Genomic DNA, 20,661 nt, shown 5'->3' on the forward strand with positions numbered 1-20,661 from the left:
TGGCTGTGAGCAAGTTGCAGTTACGGTATTTTCTGGGAGTGAGATGTGAGTTGCATATTAAGAAGAGAGTGAATATGTTCGCTTGCCAAAATTTTCGGTACTATTCAGGTGCTGGGGAAGGTAGAATGAGGCAGCTGGTACCCCCACTTTTCAGACAGTCTTTTAAGCAAGAGTGTATTCACCTTTTTTGTGCTTCGATAGGTGCATTTTTCCACTGGTTTATGGTACTTATGTAACGACTTTGACTGAACCGTTTCACAAGTGATTGTTCGCATTATTTTATCCTCCCTGCGTTGACGGTACGGTAGCAAAGAGATAACAAAGACGTGATAGAGAGATACAGCTCTCAGCTGGTCTGTAGATGCGACTAGTGACCCAGTGACCTGAGAAGGGATGGAGGCGCAGCGCGGAGCGGAGCAGCTGTGACCGGTGGCCTCTCTGGCTGGCTGGTGGCCGGCGGCGCGGGCTGCGGGCGGATGTGGGGGCGGGTGCTGGGGGGGGCGACACGCACAGTGGCCACTGCTGGGGCAGCAGGCGTTCAGTCGCGACGCGACAGCGAGAGTGGCAACAGCTGCGGCGCAACACGGTCAGAGCAGCGCGGTGCCGACGCCGTGAGTATGCGACGCGTGCAGCCAGCCTTGTCACCTGTTTAGCTGCGTAGCCACTGACATTACGGGAAATGAGACATCGAGGGCGCCCATACCCTTGGGGAGGGCAAGCGGCCGCCGGCTCCCCCGTATCTCTCAGGGAAAGGAAAAAGTATATCTTAGTCAGGTGTCATTCTTTGGAGCTCTTTTATGGCTTCATACTAACGTCTTCCAAAATATAAACAATGCTCCATACCCCGAGGTCTATCCCCCACCCCGCTTCCACACTGTTATATGAGGGCCCTTGTGAGCCATGTGCGCGGAAACACTCATCTCCACAAATTGGACTCAACGAAAAAACATTACGTCATGGCGGCACGGTTGCGTGACAACACGGAAACACGCGACATGCCGTGTTATTTCAATATGAGAGACCGTGTACAATGTTAGTAACGTATATATGGGCAGGGCGTTTAGAAGTAGTAGTTCTGGCTGCCTCTTATAAGTTTGACTTCCCATTCCAGCTGCAGGAAAGCAACGTTGCACAGTGAACAGATTTGGACATCTGGCGTGGTCAGACCACTGTCGGTTCTAGGCATTGGTGTAAAGTGGGATAGGAGTTGCTTTTAGCCCTTAGTGTCATCTCAGGACTCTAGAGGGGATTCCGGTAAGGGCAAACATTAAACGGCAGTACGATCAAGGTCGACAATACGATAAAAATCAGTGCCAAAGAGATTAATTTGCTCTAAACCCTCGGAGAACTGTAACTAGTGCAAGAGCCGCCCTGTTCAAAGATGTGGTGGCAGCCTCAACGTCATACACTCATTGCCAGACCACAGTATTATGGTCACCTGCTTAATAGAGTGATTGAACACCTTTGGGACGCAGTACAGCATCGGTTCTACCTGACATGGATTCGACAAGTCGTTGGTAGGTTTCCGGAGGCATGTGGCACCAGAGATCCAAGCACAGGGCACGCACTTCCCGTAAGTTGCAAGCTGGTGGCTTGTGGATGTGGAGCTCGGGCTCTAAAGTGTCACTAATGTGTTCCATTGGATACAGAATAGGCGAATTTGACATCCAAGACATCAAAGTGAGTTCAGTCACATCTTCCTCCAACTGTCACTTTCCCCTCCCTCATAGCCGCAGTCCTATTATTACAGGCTCCTCTCACCGCCACTGTCTCCCCCTTGCTCTCTCTCACTGCTATTGTCTCATTCATACCTTCCCACTGGTGTTGTCTCTTCTCACTGTCAGTATCTCTCTCTTCCTCGTTGTCATTGCCATGGACTGGTGTCTCTCGTTATCACTGGCTCTCACCCTCTTCCAGTTTCTTTTTCTCTTCATTCCTCTCCCACTTGCACTGCCTCCTTCAGTTTTTTCCTTGCGCAGTTGTACCACTGTCAAGTATGTTCCACTGCCTCTGTGTCCCTCTTTTTCTCTCATATTCCAATTATCCCCTTCACTCTTTCTATACCACAACAGCCGGTCGGGATGGCCGAGCGGTTCTAGGCGCTACAGTCTGGAACCGCGCAACCGCTACGGTCGCAGGTTAGAATCCTGCCTCGGGCATGCTTGTGTGTGATGTCCTTAGGTTAGTTAGGTTTAAGTAGTTCTAAGTTATAGGGGACTGATGACCTTAGAAGTTAAGTCCCATAGTGCTCAGAGCCATTTGAACCATATACCACAACCAGTGCCCACTATCTTCCAGTATTCATTACTTTCCCGTCTCTTTCTCACTCTCTCAGCATGAAAAAGGGTGAATACGTTCGCATGCCAAAATTTTTGGGAAAATTTTTATTAAAGTTGCTGAGGAAGGTACAATGATGTAGCTGGTAACCCCACCTTCAGCCACTCTTTTAAACAGGAGCGTATGCACATTTTTGTACTCTGATAGAAGCATTTTCTCCGCTTCTCCCTTTTTTCCTGCCTCGGCATTCATATGAAAACAACTTTACGGGTCAGTAAAATTTTAATAGTTTATTTATGTAAAACTGAAATAACGCAAAACTAATTTTACACATCACACCGCTTTTATGTGCACAAACATTTTGCATGTGCTTCAGTACTTCAGCATGGGGTCCCCAGAACTCTTCTGATGATAACGGAGTTACGCTTCACACCGGATTTTACGTGCATATTTTTACGTGTACCATGGTGTTCTAGGTGAATGTTCCCATTGCATAGTTTTGCCCCCATCAGCTAGCGTGCGTGGCCCTGTGCTTGTTTGGAGCAGTCTGCTGCGGAGAGCCTTTTCAAGAACGTGCGCCGAACGGTTTGCTCCCAAACACTTTTGCCCGCACCAGCACTGTACCCTGCCAGCTTTCGTGCTTTGCAGACCACGAGAACTTCCGACTTCCGAGTACTGTGATGAGGCTTGACCGTTAGACACCTTGTCAACTGCTCGTGGTTTCGCCGTCTCTAAATCACTTCCGTCGCACACGTACAGTAGAACAAAGTCGCCGAGATACGTGTTCCCAGCGTCGGCCTGTAACAATCTGCCCTTTGTGAAAGTCGCTTGTATTATTGGATAACCAAATTTGCGTCCCGTATCGTCCCTGCTCCGCTTATACACTTTCATTACTACCTTACGAGCCAGTAATGCCATCAAACTGGATTCATCAAAAAATGGCTCTGAGCACTATGGGACTAAACTTCTGAGGTCATCAGTCCCCTAGAACTTATAACTACTTTAACCGAACTAACCTAAGGACATCACACACATCCATGCCCAAGGCAGGATTCGAACCTGCGACCGTAGCGGTCGCGCGGTTCCAGACTGTAGCGCCTAGAACCGCTCGGCCACTTCGGCCGGTTGGATTCAGCATCGAGGTGGCCAGTGGTGATAAAGTTTTGGCCCTTCAATCTATCCCATCAGCCGCCATAGGTTGCGGCATTGTCTATTGCCTGCCACACTCTTTCACCTCACACAAAAAAGGCACCACGCAGCAGTCTCGGCCTCTGTCCATGTGGTATGCTCCTGTGATTGTATTGAAGTAAGGTACCAATATAACACCGCCAGTGTTACGATCTGAGGCTCCGTCTTATTACAACTATGAATGTCCTTTCATGTCTTTCCTTGCGATGCTATCATATCCACGGTCGACGGAAAAACACATGTTTCAAAACTAAATGAATATTTTAAGTGCTGCAACTCCCTTTGTATGCTGAATCATGATGTTCACCGCACTGGGTCGGTCTGATGGACAAATAGCTGCACTATGAAGACAGCATCCACCTAAAATGACAGGTCCCCCATACGAAACTTGAACACGATTTAAATTGTATGGGATACCCTTGGCAGAAGGACTGCAACTTCTAAGGTCATCAGAACTACTTAAACCTAACTAATCTAAGAACATCACCACCACCAGCTACTCCAGCTACTGCTGACCTAAGGAAGATCCTTGTCCAGTAATGGAGCTCACCTGGTCTGTATCAAGGGAGGTCCGTGATATAATAACGAGAGTGATTTTTTATCTACCAAAATTTTTACGTTTTTCAAACAACAATATTGTTGAAGAATGAGATTTTCACTCTGCAGCGGACTACGCGCAGTTTAAAACTGTGTGCCGGACCGATACTCGAAATCGGGACTGCCAGGAAGTTTCATATCAGCACACTCTCCGCTGCAGAGTGAAAATCTGAAATGGTTCAAATGCCTCTGAGCACTATGGGGCTTATCTTCTAAGGTTATCAGAACTACTTAAACTTAACTAACCTAAGAACATCACACACATCCATGCCCGAGGCAGGATTCGAACCTGCGACCGTAGCGGTCGCGCGGTTCCAGACTGTAGCGCCTAGAACCGCTCGTCCACTCACGCCAGCTGAAAATCTCATTCTGGAAACATCCTCCAGGCTGTGGCAATGCCATGTCTCCGCAGTTTCCTTTTTTTCCAGGAGTGCTAGTTCTGCAGTTTTCGCAGGAGAGCTTCTGTGAAGTTTGGAAGGTAGGAATGAGGTACTGGCAGAAGTAAAGCTGTGAGGACGATCCGTGAGTCGTGCTTGGGTAGTGCAGTGGGTAGCCGGTGCGGTAGCTCAGAGTGTTTGCCGGCACGGTAGCTCAGCGTGTTCGGTCGGAGACCTGGCTGGTCTCTGTAATAAAAAATAAATTAAAAAAAGGGTGTTCGGTCAGAGGGTTAAGTGGCCTCTACAATAAAAAAAAGAGTAATTCGATCAACTACGATCTTGGACGGGTGGCATGGGATGTCCGCAACGAACAAATGCAGCGAATTATAATGAATAAATTGAGATTTTTTTTTAAAAGTGGGTAGAGCACATACCCGTGACAGGCAAAGGTCCCAAGTTCGAGTCTCGGTCCAGAATACGGTTTTAATCTGCCGGGAGGTTTTAACAATATTGTTCCCTTCAAAGTGGCTCCCTTAGGTAGCTGACCACCGTCCTGGTAGCAGAGCTGAAAGGTTTCAGGAGGTAGCGCCTTTGGCATGACAATCACGTTCTTTTGAATGTTCTCCAGAGTCCCAAAATGACTTCCTTTTAACATAATTTTCAATTTCGGGAAAAGAAAAATGTAGAAAGGACTCAGACCAGGTGACTAAGGGGAGGGGGGGGGGGCTGTGGAACAACAAGAAATTCCTTTTGAGGTCAAAAATTGGCAGCACCCTCTTGTCTGCAATCTCACTCGATTCACCCTTTTCCTGAGCCCTTCAATGGCAACTTTGTAAAATACTTCATTCACAGTTTGTTCTGGAGGAACAAGCTCTTTCTGCACGTTACACTTGGTGTCAAGAAACAGCATTATTTAGATCTTTGATTTGCTCGTTCAAGCTTTTTGCGATTCGATTGAGAAGATGTCTCATTGCGTCACTCCTCACTTTTCGCTTTGTCTCAGGATCGTACTTAAAAATCCAGGATTTACTACCTGTGATCATACGACTGAACCATTCTTGGTCATTGGAAGTCCTCTCAAGAAGATCAAGGCACACGTTTCTGCTATTGTCCTTCTGCTCAGCTGTAAGGCTTTTCGGCACACCATTTTGACACAAACATTTCTCATGAGCAAAACGTCGGTCAAAATTTGATGTACTATGAAGTGTTTAACAGGTCACCGATAATGCTTATTGTTAAGTAACCGTCTGATCTGACATTAGCATGCACACGTTCAACATTTTCATTGGTTTTTGAAGTTGAAGATTTCCCTGAGTTAATTCCATCTTCAGCGTGTTCTCGGCCTTCCGAAAATGATTTGTACCAGTGAAAGCGAGAGCATCACCTTACATACTGCCATATTGTATCCAGGCATCGGAGAGAGACGGAGACCGCGTACGGTGCCCACGGCTTATGTCCTGCTTACTGCACATTTTGTATCACTATGCAATGGATCATAATGTTGCCAGGATAATTTTTAGACGTGTAAGATCTCTTAAATTAGAGATCTAATTTGAGACATTATCCAGATACAAGCCTACTTGTCAAGCCTCAGTGTCCTACTTGTCAGAGAGTTCGTCTCGCTGTTATCAATTCCTTCCTTTTCTGTTCTATTCGTGAATGTGTCGCGAGGGAAGGAACTGCTGCCTGAAACCTCAGCACGCGACCTAATACCTCTTATCTAAACTATCCAATAATTCCCGAACAGCATACTGTCATTGTTCTTCGCATAACGAATTCGAATTAATATTCCTAAGCATCCTAAAACTCCCCATCCCCCTCTGGATTCATTCGATTTCCTCCCCTAATACGTCCCGTTCAGTAACCCGTACCACCGATCACAATTCAGCCAGTAAACATAGATTGTCTTGTAAACAGCAACATGACGAACTCAAAAGTTCCATTTTTCTTGCTGGAGGTACGATTGTATTCATTACATCACGTTTGTGTTCTAAGCGAATCTCTGTTCCTCTGTAGGTAGTCACCCAAAGATGAAACTTTTCTGTAGATAGCTTCTTCATCAACAGAGCATCCGAGTGTATTGGCCACGCTCTCTGGCTCGTTATCTGAATAATATATTGAGAATAACTGCGCTCCTGCCGCCTGTCGTTGAAGGCCCGTCAATAACATATACAGTGACGTCCGGGTCCTCTCATTGCCAGCATCTGATAGCTTCTTACCTAAATCTCCCTGACAATAAAAGCTGTTTTTGAGACGATATTGGATATCAACCCCCTGCCATTTACGGCTAATAGTCTACCAAATGAACTATCCTAACGTGTTCGCGGATCAAAGGTTTTTGCTTCACGGTCATGCTTGCAAGCGTCTACCAACGATGCGATGGGCACCGTGCTAGTTAACTCACAGTTTTACATGTTGCCGAATTAGTTAGGGAAGCAAAAACTTTTGTGTCATTAGCTGATGTACAACGTCGGCTGCTAGAGTTTACAAATATCAACCTTGTCTTCGTAAGCCGTAAATTTTTGTGTACGGAGTAAACTTAAGCCCTGAGTTTCTACGTGGTTTGTTTAAACAACGATATATTTTGATGTTTCTCTTGCCACTGGTTGTTGTTTTTGTTGTTGTTGTAGACGTTGATTCAGCACCAGCAAATTATACTGAGGTTACAAAAGTCCTTGGATAGCTGCTAATATCGTATCTGACCATCTTTTGCCCGGCGTCTCCACGTCGTATGAACTCAACAAATCGTTGGGAGTCCGCTGCAGAAATATTGAGCCACGGTACCTCTATAGCCATCCATAACTGCAAAAGTGTTGATAGTTGAGGATCGAACTGACCTCTAGATTATGTCCCATAAATTTTCTATGGGATTCATGTCGAGCGATCTGGGTGGACAAATCATTCGCTCGAACTGTTCAGAATGTTCTTCAAACCAATCTTGAACAACTGTGACCCGGCAAAATGGTGCACTGTCATTCATAAAATTTCCTTCATTGTTTGCGAACTTGAAGTCCATCAATGGCTGTAAATGATCAGCGGCCGGTTCGGCTGGACCAGTGGACTCAGTCTATTCCATGCAGACACAGTTCAGACCATTATGGAAGCACCACCACCTTGCACAATGCCCTGTTGACAACCTGAGTCCGTGGCTTCTTCGGGTGTGCACCACACTCACCATTCGCTCTTACCAACTGAAGTCTGGATTTACCTGGGCGGCCACGGTTTTCCAGTCGTCTAGGGTCCAAGTGATATGGTCACGAGCCCAGGATAGGCCATGTCGTGATGTCAGCAAAGGCACCGCATCGCTCATCTGCTGCCATAGCCCGTTGACTCCATATTTCACTGCACTGCCCTAACGGATATCTACATCTACATCTACATCTATACTCCGCGAGCCACCTTACGGTGTGTGGCGGAGGGTACTTATTGTACCACTATCTGATCCCCCCTTCCCTGTTCCATTCACGAATTGTGCGTGGGAAGAACGACTGCTTGTAAGTCTCCGTATTTGCTCTAATTTCTCGGATCTTTTCGTTGTGATCATTACGCGAGATATATGTGGGCGGTAGTAATATGTTGCCCATCTCTTCCCGGAATGTGCTCTCTCGTAATTTCGATAATAAACCTCTCCGTATTGCGTAACGCCTTTCTTGAAGTGTCCGCCACTGGAGCTTGTTCAGCATCTCCGTAACGCTCTCGCGCTGACTAAATGTCCCCATGACGAATCGCGCTGCTTTTCGCTGGATCATGTCTATCTCTTCTATTAATCCAACCTGGTAAGGGTCCCATACTGATGAGCAATATTCAAGAATCGGACGAACAAGCGTTTTGTAAGCTACTTCTTTCGTCGATGAGTCACATTTTCTTAGAATTCTTCCTATGAATCTCAACCTGGCGCCTGCTTTTCCCACTATTTGTTTTATGTGATCATTCCACTTCAGATCGCTCCGGATAGTAACTCCTAAGTATTTTACGGTCGTTACCGCTTCCAATGATTTACCACCTATGGCATAATCGTACTGGAATGGATTTCTGCCCCTATGTATGCGCATTATATTACATTTATCTACGTTTAGGGAAAGCTGCCAGCTGTCGCACCATTCATTAATCCTCTGCAGGTCTTCCTGGAGTACGTACGAGTCTTCTGATGTTGCTACTTTCTTGTAGACAACCGTGTCATCTGCAAATAGCCTCACGGAGCTACCGATGTTGTCAACTAAGTCATTTATGTATATTGTAAACAATAAAGGTCCTATCACGCTTCCTTGCGGTACTCCCGAAATTACCTCTACATCTGCAGATTTTGAACCGTTAAGAATGACATGTTGTGTTCTTTCTTCTAGGAAATCCTGAATCCAGTCACAAACCTGGTCCGATATTCCGTAAGCTCGTATTTTTTTCACTAAACGTAAGTGCGGAACCGTATCAAATGCCTTCCTGAAGTCCAGGAATACGGCATCAATCTGCTCGCCAGTGTCTACGGCACTGTGAATTTCTTGGACAAATAGGGCGAGCTGAGTTTCACATGATCTCTGTTTGCGGAATCCATGTTGGTTATGATGAAGGAGATTTGTATTATCTAAGAACGTCATAATACGAGAACATAAAACATGTTCCATTATTCTACAACAGATTGACGTAAGCGAAATAGGCCTATAATTATTCGCATCTGATTAATGACCCTTCTTGAAAATGGGAACGACCTGCGCTTTCTTCCAGTCGCTAGGTACTTTACGTTCTTCCAGAGATCTACGATAAATTGCTGATAGAAAGGGGGCAAGTTCTTTAGCATAATCACTGTAGAATCTTACGGGTATCTCGTCTGGTCCGGATGCTTTTCCGCTACTAAGTGATAGCAGTTGTTTTTCAATTCCGATATCGTTTATTTCAATATTTTCCATTTTGGCGTCCGTGCGACGGCTGAAGTCAGGGACCGTGTTACGATTTTCCGCAGTGAAACAGTTTCGGAACACTGAATTCAGTATTTCTGCCTTTCTTCGGTCGTCCTCTGTTTCGGTGCCATCGTGGTCAACGAGTGACTGAATAGGGGATTTAGATCCGCTTACCGATTTTACATATGACCAAAACTTTTTAGGGTTCTTGTTTGGATTGTTTGCCAATGTTTTATGTTCGAATTCGTTGAATGCTTCTCTCATTGCTCTCTTTACGCTCTTTTTCGCTTCGTTCAGCTTTTCCTTATCAGCTATGATTCGACTACTCTTAAACCTATGATGAAGCTTTCTTTGTTTCCGTAGTACCTTTCGTACATGATTGTTATACCACGGTGGATCTTTCCCCTCGCTTTGGACCTTAGTCGGTACGAACTTATCTAAGGCGTACTGGACGATGTTTCTGAATTTTTTCCATTTTTGTTCCACATCCTCTTCCTCAGAAATGAACGTTTGATGGTGGTCACTCAGATATTCTGCGATTTGTGCCCTATCACTCTTGTTAAGCAAATATATTTTCCTTCCTTTCTTGGCATTTCTTATTACACTTGTAGTCATTGATGCAACCACTGACTTATGATCACTGATACCCTCTTCTACATTCACGGAGTCGAAAAGTTCCGGTCTATTTGTTGCTATGAGGTCTAAAACGTTAGCTTCACGAGTTGGTTCTCTAACTATCTGCTCGAAGTAATTCTCGGACAAGGCAGTCAGGATAATGTCACAAGAGTCTCTGTCCCTGGCTCCAGTTCTGATTGTGTGACTATCCCATTCTATACCTGGTAGATTGAAGTCTCCCCCTATTACAATAGTATGATCATGAAACTTCTTCACGACGTTCTGCAGGTTCTCTCTGAGGCGCTCAACTACTACGGTTGCTGATGCAGGTGGTCTATAGAAGCATCCGACTATCATATCTGACCCACCTTTGATACTTAACTTAACCCAGATTATTTCACATTCGCATTCGCTAATAACTTCACTGGATATTATTGAATTCTTTACTGCTATAAATACTCCTCCACCATTGGCGTTTATCCTATCCTTGCGGTATATATTCCATTCTGTGTCTAGGATTTCGTTACTGTTCACTTCCGGTTTTAACCAACTATCCGTTCCTAATACTATATGCGCACTATTTCCTTCAATAAGCGATACTAATTCAGAAACCTTGCCCTGGATACTCCTGCAGTTTACCAATATTACGTTAACTTTTCCTGTTTTTGGTCTCTGAGGACGGACGTTCTTTATCAACGATGCTGATGTTCTCTCTGGTAAGCTGTCAGGTATTTTATCGTTTCGCCCAAGGGGGGGGGGGGGTCCCTCTAACCTAAAAAACCCCCGTGTGCACGCCACACGTACTCTGCTACCCTAGTAGCTGCTTCCGGTGTGTAGTGCACGCCTGACCTGTCTATGGGGGCCCTACAGTTCTCCACCCAATAACGGAGGTCGATGAATTTGCAACCATTATAGTCGCAGAGTCGTCTGAGCCTCTGGTTTAGACCCTCCACACGGCTCCAAACCAGAGGACCGCGATCGACTCTGAGCACTATGCTGCAGATATTAAGCTCAGCTTGCACTCCGCGTGCGATGCTGGTTGTCTTCACCAAATCAGCCAGCCGCCGGAAGGAACCAAGGATGGCCTCAGAACCCAAGCGGCAGGCGTCATTCGTTCCGACATGTGCTACTATCTGCAGCCGGTCACACCCAGTGGGTTCAATAGCTGCCGGAAGGGCCTCCTCCACATTACGGACGAGACCCCCCGGCAAGCACACCGAGTGCACACTGGCATTCTTCCCCGACCTACCCGCTATTTTCCTGAGGGGCTCCATAACCCGCCTAACGTTGGAGCTCCCTATAACTAATAGGCCCGCCCTCTGTGACTGTCGGGACCTTGCCGGAGAATCGGCCACTGGCCCAACAGGCGAGGCATCCTGTGGTGGCTCGGAAACGATGTCATCACCACTAGGAAGCACCCCGTACCTGTTGGAAAGGGGTAAGGCAGCTGCCACGCGGCCAGATCCCACCTTCGCCTTTCGGCCAGGCACACGCGAGCCCACCACTGTCCGCCATTCACCCTGGAGTGATGGCTGACCGGTAAGATGCTCACTGCCGGAAGACGCAGCGACATCAGGGGTTCCATGTGATTCCAAGGCCACCGAAGTAGGCATAGGTCTCACCACAGTTGCCCCAACGCCACTACGAGCCGACGCCTGCGCCTCGAGCTCGATGAGCCTAACAGACAAAGCCTCCACCTGCCCCCGAAGAGTGGCCAATTCTCCTTGCGTCCGCTCACAACAACCACAGTCCCTACACATGACTATGTTTACCCTACTGTATACGGTGACAAATTCCCAAGATAATCTTCTGATGAGCTACTCTGATAATCAAGAAACACTCACTGAAATACGAGACGCGAAAACTACGCTAGGTTTTCCCAGAAAAACTATTTAAAAGCTAAGCGCAGCAAATAAGTACAAAATAAATTTCTCTCCTAACGATCAAGAACTGTTAGTTTCTATGCAGAGCAGATAAACACAAATAGAATCCCTTCCTTAGTGGAAGGTCGTAAACAAAATGCAAAATAAACGCTTTATACAAACAGTACTCGCTGCTGCTGGTGCTCTCGCTCTGGCTGTCACAAGACATTCGTCGTACATCCCACTGCAATTTCTGCGGTTATTTCGGCAGTGTTGCTTGTCTGTAATCACTGGCAACTCGACAGTCGTTAAATAAAAGCCGTGATGAGAGGTAATGTCTGCAATTTGGTATTCTCGGCACACTCATGACGGTATTGATCTCGGAGTATTGAACCTCGTAGCGATATCCGTAGTGGAATGTCCTATGCGTCTAATTCCAACTACCATGCTGCATTCAAAGTCTGTTAATTCAAGTCGTGGAGCTGTAACTACGTTGGAAACCTTTTCACAAGCATCACCGAAGTACGAATGACAGTTCCACCAATACACCGTCCTTTTAACCTCGTGTACGCGATACTACTGCCCTCTGTATATGTGCGTATCGCTATTCCATAATTGTGCACCTCATTGCTGGCTCTTCACGTCAATTATTAGTGGAACTGCTCATGTTACTGATCACACTCTACTTTCTACGAGCATAAAAACAATGGATCCATGGTGCGAAAGCAGGACCTTTACTCGTATGCAATATATTATTTATTTAACATAGATGATTACGACCACCAGGCCGACTCTTAAATCTAGCCTCGCATTCTACACATTTTGCGTTACATACAGGATGTTTCCGAAGGAGCGTGCAAGAATGTCACAGGACATAGAGAATGCTCCACTGAACAATTTGAGTCAGGGAACGTGGGGTCAGAGAGGCCAGCTTAAAGAGATAAGAAACTAAATTTCTCTACCGCTTTGTCTAGCATTACTGTTTTCCAGCTTATTTACAACTAACATGCGTGCAAGTTTACACGTACTGTACCGTTTATTTACACGTACGAGTGCTCCAAGAACAACAGTTACAGCCATTTCACTCATAATGTGTCCATGCAATGCTAGTGACTGACTTTGCATCAAGTGTCGGATTGTGTCAGTGGTTGCTCCAACAATGGGTTGATCAAACAGGTTTCCTCCAAATCATGCTGTTTATTGATTGTGATGGTACTTCGAACAGCAGGAATAGCCGTGTGTGGGATGAGGAAACCCCTCACTCTGTAATACAGTCACGTCATCAAGTACGTTATCCTGTGAATATATGGGCCGGTATTGTAGGTGACAATCTCATTTGGCTATAGCTTCTACCCGGCCGTCAGAATAGCCACCAGTACTCGAGGATCGTGCAGAGAGTTCTATCTGAGTTGTTGGAGAGTGAACCCTTGGCTGTTCGGGAGAGGGCGTGGATACAACATGACAGTGCACTGCCTCACTTCAGTACGGATCTCCGCAGCCATCTCAGTGCTGTGTTTTCAGATCTCTGGATTGGAACTGGAGGTACTATTCCGTGGCCAGATACGTCACCTGACCTGAATTCCCTTGATTGTTTCCTATGAGAATAACTTAAGTCACTTGTGTATGGAACTCCAGTGGACAGCCGGCCAGAGTGGCCGAGCGGTTCTAGGCGCTACAGTCTGGAACCGCGCGACCGCTACGGTCGCAGGTTCCAATCCTACCTCGGGCATGGATGTGTGTGATGTCCTTAGGTTAGTTAGGTTTAAGCAGTTCTAAGTTCTAGGGGACTGATGACCTCAGAAGTTAAGTTCCATAGCGCTCAGAGCCATTTGAACCATTTGAATCCAGTGGACACAGAAATGGAACTAGTTGACAGAATTGTTGCGGCCTGTGAGGTGATCCGAAGCACACCATCGATATTTGTCAGAGTGCGATGACATGCTTGCATTGAGATTGATGGCTGTCAGTTTCAGCACGTTTTGTAAGGTACGTTACAAATATACACTATGTAATCCAAAGTAACCGGACACCTGCTGAAAATGACTTACAAGTCCGTGGCGCTCTCAATCGGTAATGCTAGATTTCAGTATGGTGTTGGCCCACCCTTAGGCCTGATGACAGCTTCCACTCTCGCAGGCATAAGTTCAATCAGATGCTGGAAGGTTTCTTGAGGAATGGCAACCCATTCTTCACGGAGTGCTGCACTGAGAAGAGGTGTCTATGACGGTCGGTGAGGTCTGGCACGAAGTCGGCGTCCCAAAACATCCCAAAGGTCTTCCATAGGGTTCAGGTCAGGGCTCGATGCAGGCCAGTCCATAGCAGGGATGTCATTGTCGTGTAACCACTCCGCCATTGGCCGTGCATTATGAACAGGTGCTCGATCGTGTTGAAAGATGCAATCGCCATATCTCAATTCCTATTCAACAGTGGGAAGCAAGAAGGTGAATGAAGCATCAATTTAGGCCTGTACTGTGATAGTGCCACGCAAAACAACAAGGTGTTCAAGGCCCCTCCATGAAAAACACGACCACACTATAACACCACCGCCTCCTAATTTTACTGTTGGCACTACACACACTGGCAGATGACGTTTTCCGGGCATTCGCCATACCCACACCCTGCAATCGGATCACGACATTGTATACCGTGATTCGTCATTCCACATAACTTTTATCTATTGTTCAATAGTACAGTGTTTAATCTCCCAACACCAAGCGAGGCGTCGTTTGGCATTTACCGGCGTGGTATATGTGGCTTATGAGCAGCCGCTCGACCATGAAATCCAAGTTTTCTCACCTCCCACCTAACTGTCATAGTACTTGCAGTAGATCCTGATGCAAGTTGGAATTCTCGTGCGATGGTCTGGGTTGATGTCTGCCTATTACACATTACGACCCTCTTCAACTGTTGGCGGTCTCTGTCAGTCAACAGTCGAGGTCGGCCTGTACGCTTTTGTGCTGTACGTGTCCCGTCACGGTTCCACTTCACTATCACATCGGAAACAGTGGACATAGAGATGTTTAGTTGTGTGGAAATATCACGTATAGACGTATGACACAAGTGACACCCAACCACCTAACCACGTCCGAAGTCCGTGAGTTCCGTATAGCGCCCCATTCTACTGTCTCACGATGTCTACTTAGGTCGCATACATGGAGTACCTGGCAGTATGTGGCAGCACAATGCACATCATATGAAAAACGTAGGTTTTTGACGGTGTCCGGATACTTTTGATCACATACTGTACGTTTATTGTGTCAATAATGGTATTTGGCAGTTAACTGTAGCTAATGTAAATAAAAAAGTACACAGTAATGTGATTTTATTCTATTCAATTATTTATTCATATTATCTCCTTAACTTGGCTTCTTCGACCCCAGGTTTCCTACCTCAAATTGATCAGTAGAGTATCCTCTATGTCCTGTAAACTTTTGCACGCTCTTACGGAAACACTCTGTATATTACGACACGCGAGTTACACTACACTTAGAAATTCAAAATTATCGTAGAACAAATAAAAACACATACACGCGCGCGCACACACACACAGACGTTATATTCGTATGTGATAAATACAATAATAATAAGAAATTACGGTAAAGTACATCGGTGTCAAAAAGTAAAGGGACAAACTGCTCTTTCACCGTCCTAGGTCTGATTCACAATATAATCACGCAAACTGTCAACAGATGTCGTTACGATCGCTTTCTGCACTGAAGATGATATTCCGATCAACGGTCACCGCGGCAGCAATGACTTCAGTGCACTTAACAAGCGGGGTAGTGTTTACAGGGTAGTCCCACAACACAATCGCTGTGTACACAGTCACAGACAGTGAAGTGTGGCGCAGAGAAGACGCCTATAGTCTCTCTGCTCTCTCTGCTGTGGAGGGCCGTAGGAAGAATGGAAGCAGGGGAGTCGCAAACTGATGTGGCCCGGCGGTTTAATGTGAATCGTTCTGTTGTTTCTCGTATGAGACGACGGTTTATACGGACCGAAACCGTATCCCAGAGACCAGGACAGTACCAACCACGTGTAACATCAGAAAGAGTGGACAGTTATTTGGCTCAAGAGCACGACGGTACCGCCTTAGGGTACTGCTTTGCAACTGGCATCTGAACTCGCATCATCCACTTGACGTGTTGCATCGAGGTAAACGGTGTACAGAAGGCTTCAGCAGAGTGGCCTTCATCGTTGGAGACCTTCTGGCCGTTTAGGTCTGGCATGCCTTCACAGAAGCGAACGTCTAGAATGGAGCCATCAACATGCCACCTGGACTGTCGAACGGTGGGCCAATGTTCTTTTCACAGACGAGCCCCTGTTTGGTCTGCAGAGTGAGTCTCGACGGATTCGCATCTGGAAGGCACGAGGAACACGACTTCGGGACCCACACATTGTGGAAAGGGACTGACATCTAGGAGGCTCACTAATGGTGTGTGCCAGGTTTATTTTAACCTCTCCAACACCTCTTCATGAAATGGTATAGGTGAATCAGTAAAATTTAACTGCTGTTAGGTACGAAGAGGCCAAGAGGTGATCTTGGGATCTCATGAGTGCAATAATCCTCGACATCATAATGCACGAGTGGGATTAAAAAAAAAGAGAGAGAGAGGAAGGTACTGCACGCATGGCGTGGTCTGGTCGCTCTCCGGATTTGAATCCCATAGAGCATGTCTGGGATATACTAGGCAAACTGGTTGCGTCACGTCAGCACCCACCAACCACTCTCCAAGACTTGTGAGCAGCTCTGCAGGAAGAATGGGCATTATTGCCTCAACATGAGATTGATGACATCATTCACGGCACGTGCCGTTATTATCAGGCCAGTATTGGTGCCAGAGGTGATCACACCCCATAGTGAGCACATTAATCCGTTGTTAGAATGTGTGTGTAAATCCGTGAAGTTGGGAAAAAAACGAAGAACATTTTTGTCTACCGTTGTGTATGTTGCAGCTAATTACGTTCTGTATTCTTCACATTGTTTTTACTTTACTATCACCTGTTTATACTATTCTTTGGCAAAATAAACGCAACCTTGCAAAATTTCCGTTTGTTGCTTTAATTTTCGGCAACAGTGTAGGTTTTTAATTTTGAGTGATAGCAGCAGTCGGCATGTGAGAAAGAGGTGAACGAGGGAGGGAAAGAGAAACGTGATAACACACAATTAATTAATATAGAAAGTAGCATGGCTTACTTTCACGCACGATAATGTCACTGAGTGGAGCAGCGAACCTGATTTGCATCTGGCGAAACTTACTGTTTTCTGTAACAGAGCTACGGTTGAACACCCGACGGAAAAGAGCTCTAGTTTAGCTGGAGTAGAGATTCACGATGTAAACGAAATCCAAGTGACTAGCCAATAAGAAGCCAAAGTCATAGCGAGCCAAAATCTTTGAAGGCAAAAAGGAAGAGAAGGCCGGGTTTTAGGGCGTCGCGTTGCAGAAGGCTCTATCAAACGCACTACAGGATGTGGCGGGGAGCCGGGCACAAGCGCTTTTCAGGTGTTTGTCAAAGAGCGTGACCAATGGGCTCCCCTAGAGCGCCTCGCGCGGACTGATTCCAAAGACGTTGTCTCTGAAGCCGCTAATGTCTCTGTCCTTTCATCAGTGTCGACGACTGGATTGCAAAGGGACCGCATGGAAAAAGGGTTTTTATAATCTTTTATGTTTATGCTACGTGAAGTTCAGAACTTAAATATCATCCAGCCAAAGTAGATCAACGCAACTATCAAAAATTCTCCGGAAAATCGACTTTGAAATTTTGCGATCTTACTTCACGACCGACGTCGACGATGGACCGCATGGTTCCGTGGCAAGATGTTCGCCGGCAGCGTAGTTAATATGGGTTTCCATTCCCATCCGATCCAAATTTTATAACAATGGTGCATGTTCTAAGCGAGTTTCCGTGCGGTTTCCTTGTTAGCGGTCTAGAGGTGAAGTACTTGACTGCAAACTGCAAGATCGCGGGATCGAATGCCGATCGGACGCTGGGATTCTTCAGTCTGCGTTTACAGTAGCATTCACCTCTCAATTATGTGAAGAACGACACGTTGTTCGATTTCACGTTAAACTGTAGGTCCCCTTTCCCTGAAAGGATTACTGAGGGAGGCTAATGGTGCGCAGGTCACCGAAGTGGCGTCCAATTGAAAGAACTTGCGAATAGGCGGCTAAAGATTCCTCTTGGGGGGGGGGGGGATTGGAGGGGGGGGTTGGAGGGGGGTTGGGGGGGGGAAATTACCAGCTAATCAGATTATACGACTATGCTGGGTTACTGCGTAAGTTCGTAATGTTTCTCATAAGTTTAATAAACACAACAGATACACATAATACAGACTTTAATCATCAATAATATATTCTTCTTCACTACTTTATCCTGAATATCGAGAAGCATTATGTCAAATTACTGACAAACTATCTGTCACTAGGGGTAAGATAGATGCCACTTACAGGAAAATTAAAAAAACCTTTTGAGGAAAGGGAACAACTCGTATGAATGTCAAGAGCTAAGAGGGAAAACCAATCCTAAACAAAGAAGGGAAAGCAGGAAGGTGGAAGGAGTATATAGAGGGCCTACACAAATGCGATGTATCTATACAAAGGCAATGTACTTGAGGGCAATATTATTGAATGAAACAGGACGTAAATGAACATGAGATAGGAGATATCATACAACGTGAAGAATTTGACAGAGCACTGAAACACTTAAGTCGAAACATGGCCGCGCGAGTAGACAATATTCCGTTTGAATTACTGATAGCCTTGGAAAAATCAGCCATAACAAAACCCATATGGTGAGCAAGGTCTATGAGACAGGCAAAATACCCTCAGACTTCAAGGAGAATATAATAATTCCAAAGAAAGCAGGTGCTGACAAGTTTGAGAATTGGTTTAATAAGTCACGGTTGCAAACTACTAACACGAATTCTATACAGACGAATGGAAAAACTGGTAGAAGCCGACCTCGGGAACGATGAGTTTGGATTCCGTATAAACAATACTGACACTACGCTTATCTTAGAAGAGAAGGTAAGGGAAGATAGACCTACATTTATAGCATTTGTAGACTTAGAGAAAGCGTTTAACGATGTTGACTGCAATACTGTCTTTCAAAATCTGAAGTTTTCAGGAACAAAATACAGGGAGCGAAAGGCTATTTATAATTTGCACAGAAACCAGATGGCACTTACAAGAGTCGAAGGGCACAAAAGGGAAGCAGTGGTTGGGAATGGAGTGAGACATCTCCGATGTTATTCAATCTGTATATTGAACAATCAGTGAATGAAATAAAAGAAAAATCTGGAACAGGAAATAAAATCCAGGGAGTACTTTGAGGTTTGCCGATGATATTGTGATTCTGTCAGAGACAGCAAAGGACTTGGAAGAGCATCTGAACGGAATAGACAGTGTCTTGAAAGGAGGATATAAGATGAACATCGACAAAAACAAAACGAGGATAATGGAACGTAGTCGAATTAAATCAAGTAATGCTGAGTGAATTAGACTAGGAAATAAGACACTTAAGGTAGTAGATGATTTTTTCTACTTGGGCATCAAAATAATCGATGTTCGAAGTAGAGAGGATATAAAATGTAGTCTGTCGATGGCAAGGAAAGAGTTTCTGAAGAAGAGAAAATGTTAAGATCGAGTACAGATTTCAGTGTCAGGAAGTCTTTTCTGAAAGTATTTGTATGGAATGTAGCCATGATGAAAGTGAAACAATGGACGATAAATAGTCTATACAAGAAGAGAACAGCAGCTTTTGAAATGTGGTGTTACAATTTGGAAATTTGTGGAAAGTTCCTATGATACCAAACTGCTGAGGTCATCGGTCCCTAGGCTTACACACTACTTAATCTAACTTAAACTAACTTACGCTAAGGACAACACGCACACCCATGCCCGAGGGGGAAGCCGCGCGAATCGTGGCAAGGCGCCCCTGACCGCGTGGCTACCTCTTACGGTTGTGGTGCTACAGAAGAATGCTGAAGATTAGATACGTACGTCAACTAACTAATGAGGAGGTAATGAACAGAATTGAGGAGAAGAGGAATTTCTGGTACAATTTGATTAGAAAGAGGGATCGGTTGATAGGACCCGTCCTGAGGCATCAAGGGATCACCAGTTCAATACTGGAGGGAAGCGTGGAGGCTAAAATTTGTAGACAGTGATCAATAAATGAATACACTAAGCAGATTCAGAAGGATGTAGGTTGCAATAGTTACTCGGAGATGAAGAGGCATGCACAGGATAGAGTAGTATGGAGAGCTGCATCAAACCAGTCTTTGGACTGAGGACCATAATGACAACAACTGCAATTTACATCAATGTGCCTGTAGTCAAACCATTCTCCACAGTCACATACCTATATGTACACTTAGGGGGAAAACCGCAACACCAAAAACGAGTTGTGCGACATAAATGAAAGTTGCTAGGCGTATTTCTACATCTGAGGGATGATGTTTTCGAATTTCGTGCCAGTCGCATAAGAGTGGCGCTAATAGTGCCACTACGATAATACAAATCAGGTTTGCTTTAAATAGATCTGTAATGATCGTGTATTGGTTACCTTTGAGACTGGACGTGGTGAGTTGATGTTAGTCAACAACGCCCTTAAGGGGACAAAGACGCCGTTATCAACATCTCAATGAGTTTGAACGAGGTCGTGTAATAGGGCTACGAGACACTGGATGTTCCTTCTGTGATGCTGCACAAAGACTTGGCAGGAATGCAGCCACCGTACTTGATTGGTGGCAGTGTCAGTCACGAGAATGTACAGTTGCAAGAAGACCGGGCTCCAGATGGCCAAGTGGCACTACCGATTAGGGAAAACCATTTCCGTTTGGCGTACGGTTCT

General features: G+C 45.6%; 1 protein-coding gene across 1 annotated transcript in view; it reads left to right on the forward strand.

Moving 5' to 3' along the window:
• Window positions 1-548: 548 nt before the first annotated feature.
• Window positions 549-20,661, forward strand: part of LOC126237188 (carboxylesterase 4A-like) — a 329,130-nt gene continuing 309,017 nt past the window's right edge. The window contains exon 1 of the mRNA XM_049947068.1: window positions 549-611. The gene's annotated coding sequence lies outside the window, so the exon portion shown is untranslated. The remainder of the gene's footprint in view (window positions 612-20,661) is intronic.

Source organism: Schistocerca nitens, chromosome 1, assembly GCF_023898315.1.
Source record: "Schistocerca nitens isolate TAMUIC-IGC-003100 chromosome 1, iqSchNite1.1, whole genome shotgun sequence".
NCBI classification, from domain to species: Eukaryota; Metazoa; Arthropoda; class Insecta; order Orthoptera; family Acrididae; genus Schistocerca; species Schistocerca nitens.